Here is a 12184-nt window from a genome sequence, read left to right as displayed (position 1 = left end):
TTTGCATAAAAAAAATCCGATTATGAGTTGTCAAGCAATAAAAGTATGCGGATAAATGGAAGGGTGAAAGAAAGAGAGAAAAAGAATATGAATGATATATCATTCCAATACGTAATATGTAAGGTCTATGGGTCATCTCATAAAAGGTAGTGTAATAAAGCATTAAGACTGATGAATTCATAATTAGATGAATCTGTTCATAGAACAAAAAAGCCAAGAGCCCCGAGACAATAAAGACTGAGAAGATTGACTCAAAAACAAATTTTATTACGGGCTCCATTGTATAATTAAGACCTAACCATTAATCGAGAGGCGATGGGAACGAGGGAACCCGTGAATACATAATATTCTATTGAAAACGAATCCTAATAATTCATTGGGTAGGATGGCGGAAGGAACCCAAGACCAATCCATTTATTATGAGAGGTAGGTTCATGGGCTAACTAACCCGAGAACCAAAACATATATAAAAAGAGTAAATATTCGCCCGCGAACGTTTCCATTTTATTATATTTCTAAATTAGGGTCGATCAAATATAATAATAGATAAAAAAAGGCAAAACAAAATAAAGATTTGTTATAACCTTAATAATAAAAGAAAAAATAACAAAACGAGATTATATTATCTATAATTTTTTAGAAAACTATAATAAAAAAACTTATTCTATTATTCTAGAATCTATAAACAGTTTAGTTTTCTATCAAAAGAAAAGAAGATATACAAATTTCGAATAGATTGATTAAATGAAATATCAAAAATCCCATAATTGAATCTATTATTCAGAAAATATCAGTAAATACATGTATATTTTTTTGAATCGTTTCATTCGCGAGGAGCTGGATGAGAAGAAACTCTCATGTCCGGTTCTGTAGTAGAGATGGAATTTAGAAATAACCATCAACTATAACCCCAAAAGAACCAGATTCCGTAAACACCATAGAGGAAGAATGAAAGGAATATCTTATCGAGGCAATAGTATTTGCTTCGGGAGATACGCTATTCAGGCACTTGAACCCGCTTGGATCACATCGAGACAAATCGAAGCCGGACGAAGGGCAATGACACGAAATGCACGACGCGGTGGAAAAATATGGGTACGTATATTTCCGGACAAACCCGTTACACTAAGACCCACAGAAACACGTATGGGTTCAGGGAAAGGATCCCCCGAATATTGGGTAGCTGTTGTTAAACCAGGTAGAATACTTTATGAAATGAGTGGAGTAGCCGAAAATATAGCCAGAAAAGCTATTTCAATAGCGGCATCCAAAATGCCTATACGAACCCAATTCATTACTTCGGGATAGAAATGTAGAATCAAAGGAAAGCGATCTTTGTTTAAGATGAAAAAAAAACAATTGCAGATTTATTTTTTTTTTTTTTGAAAAACAATATTTCTTTTTTTTTTTTTTACTTCGCCCTTTGCATTGAAAGAAAAGATTCCAAAATAATATGATTCAACCTCAAACCCTTTTGAATGTAGCAGATAACAGCGGAGCCCGAGAATTGATGTGTATTCGAATCATAGGGGCTAGTAATCGACGATATGCTCATATTGGTGACGTTATTGTTGCTGTAATCAAGAAAGCCGTCCCAAATACACCTCTAGAAAGATCAGAAGTGATCAGAGCTGTAATTGTACGTACTTGTAAAGAACTCAAACGAGAAAATGGTATGATAATACGATATGATGACAATGCTGCGGTTGTTATTGATCAAGAAGGAAATCCAAAAGGAACTCGAATTTTTGGTGCGATTGCCCGAGAATTGAGACAGTTAAATTTCACTAAAATAATTTCATTAGCACCTGAAGTATTATAAAATGAGACAGACCGTGAGATAGTTATACTATTTGAATGAAATTAATTAGTAGATTGTGTATCACGTATATACCTTTTAAAATTCATAACTATTTAATAAAAAAGAATGTTGATTAGATCAAAAATTTAAGTAACCAATAATTTTCGTTTATCATGGGTAAGGACACTATTGCTAACATAATAACCTCTATTCGCAATGCTGACATGAATAGAAAAGGAATGGTTCGAATACCATCTACTAACATCACCGAAAACATTGTTAAAATACTTTTACGAGAAGGTTTTATTGAAAACGTAAGGAAACATCGGGAAAGCAACAAGGATTTTTGGGTTTTAACCCTACGACATAGAAGAAATAGGAAAGGACCATATAAAACGATTTTAAATTTAAAACGGATCAGTCGACCTGGTCTCCGAATATATTCTAACTATCAAAAAATTCCTAGAATTTTAGGCGGAATGGGCATTGTAATTCTGTCTACTTCTCGGGGTATAATGACAGACCGAGAAGCTCGACTACAGGGAATCGGCGGCGAAATTTTGTGTTATATATGGTAATCTTTATGATATTCGAATTATACACAGAACTTCCCTATTTGTAAAAAAAAAAAAAAAAGAAAAGAGGTGGGTTTATAGTTTATAATACGACTCCCCCTTGATTAATTGATACTTTGAAGGGTGTTTCGTCTGGAATGAAAGAGCAAAAAAGGATTTCTGAAGGTTTAATTACTGAATCACTTACCAATGATATGTTTTGGGTTTGTTTAGATAATGAGGATCCAATTCTAGGTTACGTTTCAGGAAGGATTCAACATAGTTTTATCCATATACTAGGTAATAGAGAGTCAAAATTTCAGTAAGTTGTTACGATTCAACCAGGACCAGAAGGCGTATAATTTATAGACTACGAAACAAAGATTCGAATGATTAGGTGAAGTAGTCTTTTCACGTGCAATATTCTTTTTTTTGTAGGGAGATCCAATTCGAAATAGAAAATTTCAAGAAACTTATTTTCTTCCAATAAGTAGATTAAGGTAAGGAATAAAAAATATGAAAATAAGGGCCTCCATTCGGAAAATTTGTGAAAAATGTCGCCTGATCCGTAGGCGGAGACGAATTATGGTAATTTGTTCCAATCCGAGACATAAACAAAGACAAGGATAATCTTTATAAAAAAAAGGACCCCTAAAGGCCACCCACAATATATACATAAAAAGAAATTAAAGGATCCGTTTTGACATGAAATGGATATATCCATATATCTCTGACTTAGATTTATGAGATGATAAAATATGGCAAAACCCATACCAAGAATCGGTTCACGTAGAAATGGACGTATTAGCTCACGTAAAAGTACGCGTAGAATACCAAAGGGCGTTATTCATGTTCAAGCAAGTTTCAACAATACAATTGTGACTGTTACAGATGTACGGGGTCGGGTAATTTCTTGGTCCTCCGCCGGTACGTGTGGATTCAAAGGTACAAGAAGAGGGACACCATTTGCCGCCCAAACCGCAGCAGGAAATGCTATTCGGGCAGTAGTGGATCAAGGGATGCAACGAGCCGAAGTTATGATAAAGGGCCCCGGTCTCGGAAGAGATGCAGCATTAAGAGCTATTCGGAGAAGCGGTATACTATTAAGTTTCATACGGGATGTAACCCCTATGCCACATAATGGCTGTAGGCCCCCTAAAAAACGACGTGTGTAAAAATAAACATTGAAGAGAAATTTCAAGAGAAATAAATAATTCAATGATTTTATCAAAAAATATTACTATGGTTCGAGAGAAAATCAGAGTATCGACTCGGACACTAAAGTGGAAGTGTGTTGAATCAAGAGCAGACAGTAAGCGTCTTTATTATGGACGCTTTATTCTGTCTCCACTTATGAAGGGACAAGGGTGATACTATAGGCATTGCGATGCGAAAAGCTTTGCTTGGAGAAATAGAGGGAACATGTATCACACGTGCAAAATCTGAAAAAATCCCACATGAATACTCTACCATAGTCGGTATTCAAGAATCAGTACATGAAATTTTAATGAATTTGAAAGAAATTGTATTGAGAAGTAATCTGTATGGAACTCGTGATGCGTCTATTTGTGTCAAGGGTCCTGGATGCGTAACTGCTCAAGACATCATCTTACCACCTTCGGTGGAAATCGTTGATAATACACAGCATATAGCTAACCTAACGGAACCAATTAATTTTTGTATTGAATTAAAGATCGAGAGGAATCGCGGATATCATATACAAACGCCAAATAATTTTCAAGACGCAAGTTATCCTATGGATGCTATATTCATGCCTGTTCGAAATGTTAATCATAGTATTCATTCTTATGTAAATGGGAATGAAAAACAAGAGATACTTTTTCTCGAAATATGGACCAATGGAAGTTTAACTCCTAAAGAAGCACTTCATGAAGCCTCTCGGAATTTGATTGATTTATTTATTCCTTTTTTACATGCGGAAGAAGAAAAAGAAAACTTCCATTTTAAAAATAATAAACAAAAAGTTACTTTACCCCTTTTTACTTTTCATGAGAAATTGGCGAAACTAAGAAAAAAGAAAAAAGAAAGAGCATTAAAATATATTTTTATTGACCAATCAGAATTGCCTCCTAGGATCTATAATTGCCTCAAAAGGTGCAATATACATACATTATTTGACCTTTTGAATAATAGTCCAGACGAACTTATGAAAATCAAACATTTTCGCATAGAAGACGTAAAACATATATTAGACATTCTCGAAATGGAAAAGAATTTTGCATAAATTTGAAATCCATTGGATTTTTGTTGTAAAAAAACTTTATAAAAAAAAAAGACGAAAATGAAGTTTGAATCTTTAACAGAATCCGTATACTCAAAATAAATCAAAAATTTCATTAAATATGTGTATCTAGGGGTAATTCACTTTGAAGCAACTATTCCCTAGATACACACATCGTGATATTTTATTTATTTCACAATTGAATCAATTTAAAAAAGCCCTAAAGTTAGGGATTTATCAATCGGTAATGTTGCTCCAATACCCAACCAAAGAGCTACTGCGGTACCAATCAAAAAGACGGTTGTCGCTACTGGACGACGAAATGGATTTTGGAATTTATTGACATTCTCCAAAAATGGTACAGTTAATAATCCCGCCGGTACGGAAACCATTAAAAGAACACCCAATAACTTATTTGGCACTGTACGAAGTATTTGAAATACGGGAAAGAAATACCATTCCGGCAATATTTCCAAAGGAGTTGCAAATGGATCTGCGGGTTCACCAATCATTGATGGTTCTAGAACCGCTAAGCCCACGTTACATGCAATAGTACCTAGAATGACTACTGGAAAAATATATAAAAGATCATTGGGCCATGCGGGTTCTCCGTAATAATTATGACCCATACCCTTAGCCAATTTAGCTCTTAATACAGGATCATTCAAATCTGGTTTTTTTGTTATTAGGATAGGTGAATTATTATGGATCCATCCCCCGAAAGAACCGGACATGATAATTTTTCATCATCCGGCTCGAGCACAAATCAAACGAACCAACTGGATCCAGAAAAAAAAATCGATATCTTATCCAAGCATATATAAAATAAATGAGTGATTCAATGTAAGAAAAAATTTAGCGGATTCCGTTTTCAAGAGTTACAATTATCCATTGCAAGGAATTAAGTTCGTACAGATAAATGCTCAATACCCAAGTAGGCTTACAAAGTTGATAATGTTCAAGTGCTTTCTGGGTCGTCTCAAACCTTGCGATGGGGCTTTAGCCCCCAAAAATATTGATACTTTTTACATCCAAAGGATTTACTTGTTACTAATAGAGTCTAGCCTATGTTCTTCTTTAGATCCCTTGTTTCACTCCGATAGTATTATAAATCGAGTCAATGCAGAGGAAATGAATGCATTTTCATACTATTAAGTAAGTGAAATAGATAAAACATAATCTGTATTATGGCATATATATCACCTATTCTAATGGATCTTACGGAGCCTGGTCATGCACGACATGGTCAAGTCTGATCATGGAAAAGATTCTCTTCAAGCGAACCAGCCTACCCTCTGTATGGAGCTTTCGCGGTGGTTGGAATAAAGACACATTTTGTTGTGAATCCCAATGTGGCAGATAAAAAGACATATATCTACACGGTCCAATCAATAGTTCAAGTCACACACTCCCATAATCCATTTTCTCTTCGAAGAATTCCCTTCAACTATTATTGAAAAATAACGAATAAAATTTCGTGGAGTTGAAGGGAAATATCCAAATACATGTCTTATTTTTCAATAATCCATATTTGCAGCAATGAAATACTCTTCTTCCCCCCTGAGTAATCATAAATAACTAATTACAAATCTATGATTTCTATTCTCTATAAAGGACCAGAAATGCCTTGCTTACGTATCATTGGGAAGTGCATTAACATAAATACGGCAGTAAGAAGAGGTAATACAAAAGTGTGTAAACTATAAAAACGAGTCAAGGTAGATTGTCCCACACTAGCACTTCCGCGTAATAACTCTACCAAAGGCGACCCTATTACTGGAATAGCTTCCGGTACACCTGTTACAATTTTGACTGCCCAATAACCAATTTGGTCCCGAGGTAAGGAATAACCAGTTACACCAAAGGATGCGGTCAATACAGCCAGAACCACACCTGTAACCCAAGTCAATTCACGAGGTTTTTTAAATCCACCAGTAAGATACACGCGAAATACGTGCAGGATCATCATTAAGACCATCATACTTGCCGACCATCTATGAACTGATCGGATTAACCAACCAAAATTTGCTTCCGTCATTATATATTGAACAGAAGCAAAAGCCTCAGTAACGGTCGGACGGTAGTAAAAAGTCATAGCAAACCCCGTAGCTACTTGTACTAAAAAACAAGTAAGCGTAATTCCTCCTAGACAATAAAATATGTTGACATGAGGAGGAACGTATTTACTAGTTATATCATCTGCAATCGCCTGAATTTCAAGACGTTCTTCGAACCAATCATACACTTTATTGAGATAGGTAAACCAAGGGGACCCCCCTCTGAGAACCGTATATGAGAATTTCGTCTCGTACGGCTCAAACAGAAACACCCAAATACCGCTCGTAACGGATATGTGTACTAAAAAGTTTCAAACTTCTTAATGCTATGATTCAATTTTTTGTATCAAGATACGAAAGAATCAAAATCCGAAAAGTCTTCTTTGTAGTTATAATGCCCAAATATCAAGTCGGCTCATTCATAGTTATATTGATCATTAGGGGCCTCTTGAATCTTCTATTTACCTATTTTTTTTCTTTGATTTGTATGTAATGCGACTTTACTCTTGTTTTCTTTATTATTGATAGGAATTATCTTGTTAAGACCCTATGAATCAATTAAAACCTTAGATTCAGACTAGAACCACGATGATTCAATAAAAAACCTTCCAAAAAAAGTTCAAAAATTCCCTGAGTAAGAACCCTTGGATTATCACTTATTCAATGCTTATTCAATGACTGAATATAATGAAAAAAGCTAAAGAAAGGTTTATCCTTTAACCAAAATAAGTAGAAACGAAAGAATAAATTTTTTTTATTTATCACTTCTAACTCTTGTTTCGGAGTCCGGCCACGAGGTCTGATAAGTATGAATCATAGTTCTAATATTTGTTCTAATATTTTGGAATCTATTTCATATATTCTGTGCTCCAGATACTAGCCTAGACTGAATATCCAACGAGATCAAATCATCTTCATCAAGATGACCGACTTCTTCTCTGTCGTATCCATAGGATCAATTCTAACAAGTCACACACTCATATTCCGGAAATACAGAAAAAAATAAATTCCACGATCGAACTACCAAAAAATAGTGGGCTAAAAAGCAGAAACCTACATACTTTAGACTTTCCTTTTTATTGAAAAGTTATTTAGGGGTTCTTGTGAATCGAATCTAATTGCTTGAAATTCCGTCCAGTAAAATGGAAGAATTATAAATCTCCAAAATAATACATAGGAATATCGCAAATAAACCCATCGCGACACCCATTAAAGGTGTAGTTCCCCACCCAGGAGCCACTTTACCATATTCCGAATTCAATGGTTTCAATAAATCCCCTACAACAGTTCGTCTTGGCCCAGATCTAGAACTATCGTCAACGGTTTGTGTAGCCATAAATAATCCTATATTTTTTTTTATTCAGTGAGATCTGTTGACTTTGTATACCATTCCGTTGTAAATAAATGATCTTATTATAGATCCATTGTGGTCTTGAAATTATATAATAATGGAAACAGCAACCCTAGTTGCCATCTCTATATCTGGTTTACTTGTAAGTTTTACTGGGTATGCCTTATATACTGCTTTTGGGCAACCCTCTCAACAACTAAGAGATCCATTCGAGGAACACGGGGACTAGTTGAAGTAATGAGCCTCACAATATTGTGAGGCTCATTACTTCAATTGAGATAATGAGAAATCATTTTGCCTTTTTAGTTGGAGTTGGAACTTTAGGCGGTTCGCGAAAAAAGATAGCGAAAAAAATTATTCCTAGAGTCGAGACTAAGAGGAATGTATAAACCAATGCTTCCATAGATTTGATTTCGGTTTACAATTATAGCTTCCATACCTGTTTAATTGGGATCTTTTTACGGATAAAAAAAAGACCAAGACAAGAGTCAAAGAAATGAAAAGTAAGCAATCCGAATAAAGATTTATCCGGTACCCTATCTATGTCAAATCAAAAAATAAAGGAAAAAAAGAACAGAGCAATCTTGTATCAGACTAGACTCTTTTTGTAGTTGGATCTCCAAGTTTTTGGAATGCCCCAAATTCTACTTGAGCGTCCAAATCTGGGTCAATACCAGCAAAGACATCTCTGAACAAGGTTCTCGCACCATGCCAAATGTGTCCGAAGAAGAAGAGCAAAGCAAAGGAAGCATGCCCAAAAGTAAACCAACCCCTTGGACTGCTACGAAAAACCCCATCGGATTTCAAAGTAGCACGATCTAATTCAAAAATTTCACGCCAATTGAGCACGTCTAGCATATTTTTTCACAGTAGCAGGATCACTATAACTGACTCCATTGAGTTCACCGCCATAGAACTCAACAGTTACACCGACCTGTTCAACACTATACTTCGATTCTGCTCTTCGAAAAGGAACATCGGCTCTAACAATTCCGTCTCCGTCTACCAAAACAACCGGAAATGTTTCAAAAAAGGTCGGCATACGGCGTACAAAAAGTTCGCGCCCTTCTTTATCTCTAAAAACAGGGTGTCCTAACCAACCAACAGCTATTCCATCCCCGTTGTCCATGGAACCCGCTCTGAATAATCCACCTTTTGCGGGATTATTCCCGATATAATCATAAAAAGCTAATTTTTCAGGAATTTTAGACCAAGCTTCTGATAAACTTTGATTTTCGGCTAACCCGGTACTAACTCTTCGATATATTTCTTGCTGGAAGTATCCCTGATCCCATTGATAACGAGTGGGCCCAAATAATTCAATCGGGGTAGTTGCTGAACCATACCACATAGTTCCAGCAACAACAAAAGCTGCAAAAAATACAGCAGCGATACTACTGGAAAGGACGGTTTCAATATTTCCCATACGTAATCCTTTGTATAGACGTTGGGGCGGACGAACACTAAGATGGAATAGGCCCGCTAATATGCCCAATGTACCTGCTGCAATATGATGCGAGGCTATTCCGCCCGGAACAAAAGGATCAAACCCTTCGACACCCCACGCAGGATTTACGGCTTGTACCCTTCCGGTTAATCCATAAGGATCGGATACCCATATTCCCGGACCATACAATCCGGTTACATGAAATGCACCAAAACCAAAGCAACCCAACCCTGAGAGAAATAAATGAATTCCAAAAATCTTCGGCAAATCCAAAGAAGGTTTTCCTGTACGTTCATCACAAAATATTTCTAGATCCCAATACACCCAATGCCAGATAGCTGCTAAGAAGCACAATCCAGAAAACACAATATGTGCTCCGGCCACACCTTCGTAACTCCAAATACCCGGATTCGTTATAGTCCCTCCTGTGATACTCCAACCCCCCCATGAATTGGTTATTCCTAAACGAGTCATGAAGGGTATAACGAACATACCCTGTCTCCACATTGGATCAAGAACAGGATCAGAGGGATCAAAAACTGCTAATTCGTATAGGGCCATTGAACCGGCCCAACCAGCAACTAGAGCTGTATGCATTATATGAACAGAAAGCAAACGACCGGGATCATTCAATACAACGGTATGAACACGATACCAAGGCAAACCCATGGAAATACCCCTTTATCAAGGAAAAATAGACACTATGTAACTTTATTGCACTGAAAAAAAAAAACTATGCTACGGACCTCCCCTTTTGAGGGGATTATCTTGGCGAAAGGATTAATATTTAGTCTATTCTTTTAGTAATAATGGAACAATTCGATTCTATTCGTAGGAACAAAAAGAAGCAGATCTATTCTATACTCGATAAGTACCAATACGCAATGGTAGATGGGAATTGATCCTATTTTATAGGAGTGAATGTATACATACTTGTTCATCATTCAAAAACCTATTCGGGAAGAAGTTTCCCTTATTAATTCTGTTTTCCTTTTTTATGAACTTATTAAATCTATGTATAAAATATGCTAAAAGATAAAATCTGATAAAGGCCCATCTTATTTATTAAGACAATAAACCCGTTGTTACGCTTCCACATCAAAGTTAGCTATAGTACTTAATTCTTTTTTCTTTGCTTTAATGCCTATTGGTGTTCCAAAAGTACCTTTTCGAAGTCCCGGAGAGGAAGACGCATCGTGGGTTGACCTATAGTGCGACTTGTCAGATATATTGGGTCATATGGTATTTCCCCGTTCTCTCCCCCGATCGAGATATCCTCTCTTTCGCCCAAGACGGATTGATTTAATCATCAAAAATTTGGAGCGTGAAGTGCAATTAGATCTATTTTTTGGGGGGTATCCAGATTAATATTATCAATTAGAATAATTTATGGTTTTCTCGGTTGTACTAATAAAATGAAGTATCCAGGCTCCGCTTAGAAAAAACTCAATTTGGAATCTATCTATTCTATGATTACTACTACTTGTATCATATTCGATTTATCAATAGCATTGATAGAAAACTTTTAATCAATCGAGTAATATGAAGTAAATTGAAAAAAAAAAAGAAGTCGTAGCAAAAAGCCATGCTATTGGGGCATTTGTCCTATATGTGCAAATCCAAATCGGGCAGATCTTGACTCGGAGTAGAGCATAAACCTAAAAGAATTGAAGAAGACCATTTTGGAACAAGAAAATGACATCGGAATTGAAATTGAATCTCGATGAAACAATATATCAATGAAAAGTTAGTTCGATAAATTGAAAATTTAATGAATTGTTTTTTTATTTATTGAAATTTATAGTATAGATAAACGACCGCGGGCCAAAGGACAAAACTCATCCATTTTGAAAAAAAAATGGAAGGTAAGAAAAAGCCCCTTCATTAGAAGTTAGAAAGAGTCCTCTAAAGAAGGCTAAAATCTAAACATTGATTCTTTTTTTCGCTATTTTTTTTGAACCGTATGCATCAAAAGGTGCCCGTACGGTTCTTAAGGGATACAATTTTATCCTAATCAACCGACTTTATCGAGAAAGATTACTTTTTTTAGGCCAAGAGGTTGATAGTGATATTTCGAATCAACTTATTAGTCTTATGGTATATCTCAGTATGGAGGATGATACCAAAGATCTGTATTTATTTATAAACTCTCCCGGTGGAGGGGTAATAAGCGGATTAGGTATTTATGATACTATGCAATTTGTGCAACCAGATGTACAGACAATATGCATGGGATTAGCCGCTTCAATGGGATCTTTTATTCTAGTCGGAGGAGAAATTACCAAACGTCTAGCATTCCCGCACGCTCGGCGCCAATGAGTTTTTTTTAGACAAAAAGAAAACTATGCCTTCGCCATATAAAATATTAAGTAATAATAGCATGGCACTTTGAATTCGATATGAGAATTTTTTTTTTCTAAACCATTAGGTTATGTATCGAAAGAGTAGTATGAGATAAAAGGCATTTCCGATTGTAGGCTGATTTATCGCGGAGGCCTCTTTCAGCGTCACAAACTTTTTTTGTTTTCACGACGGAAGACTCTTAACAATATTTCTGTTATGAAAGACTACGAAATATTTATTTTTAAGAAAAAAAATAAAAAAAAGAAACTTTGGGATTGCTGAATAACAAACGAAATCATAAAGCAACGGAACCATCATAGTATTTTGAAATTACTAAAAAAAAGGAAGGGTGGTTATTGGATCATTTACTGCTCTGGGTCTGCTAGATC

Source organism: Cucumis melo, unplaced genomic scaffold (genome assembly GCF_025177605.1).
Source record: "Cucumis melo cultivar AY unplaced genomic scaffold, USDA_Cmelo_AY_1.0 utg000950l, whole genome shotgun sequence".
NCBI classification, from domain to species: Eukaryota; Viridiplantae; Streptophyta; class Magnoliopsida; order Cucurbitales; family Cucurbitaceae; genus Cucumis; species Cucumis melo.
This window is presented reverse-complemented; position numbering follows the sequence as displayed.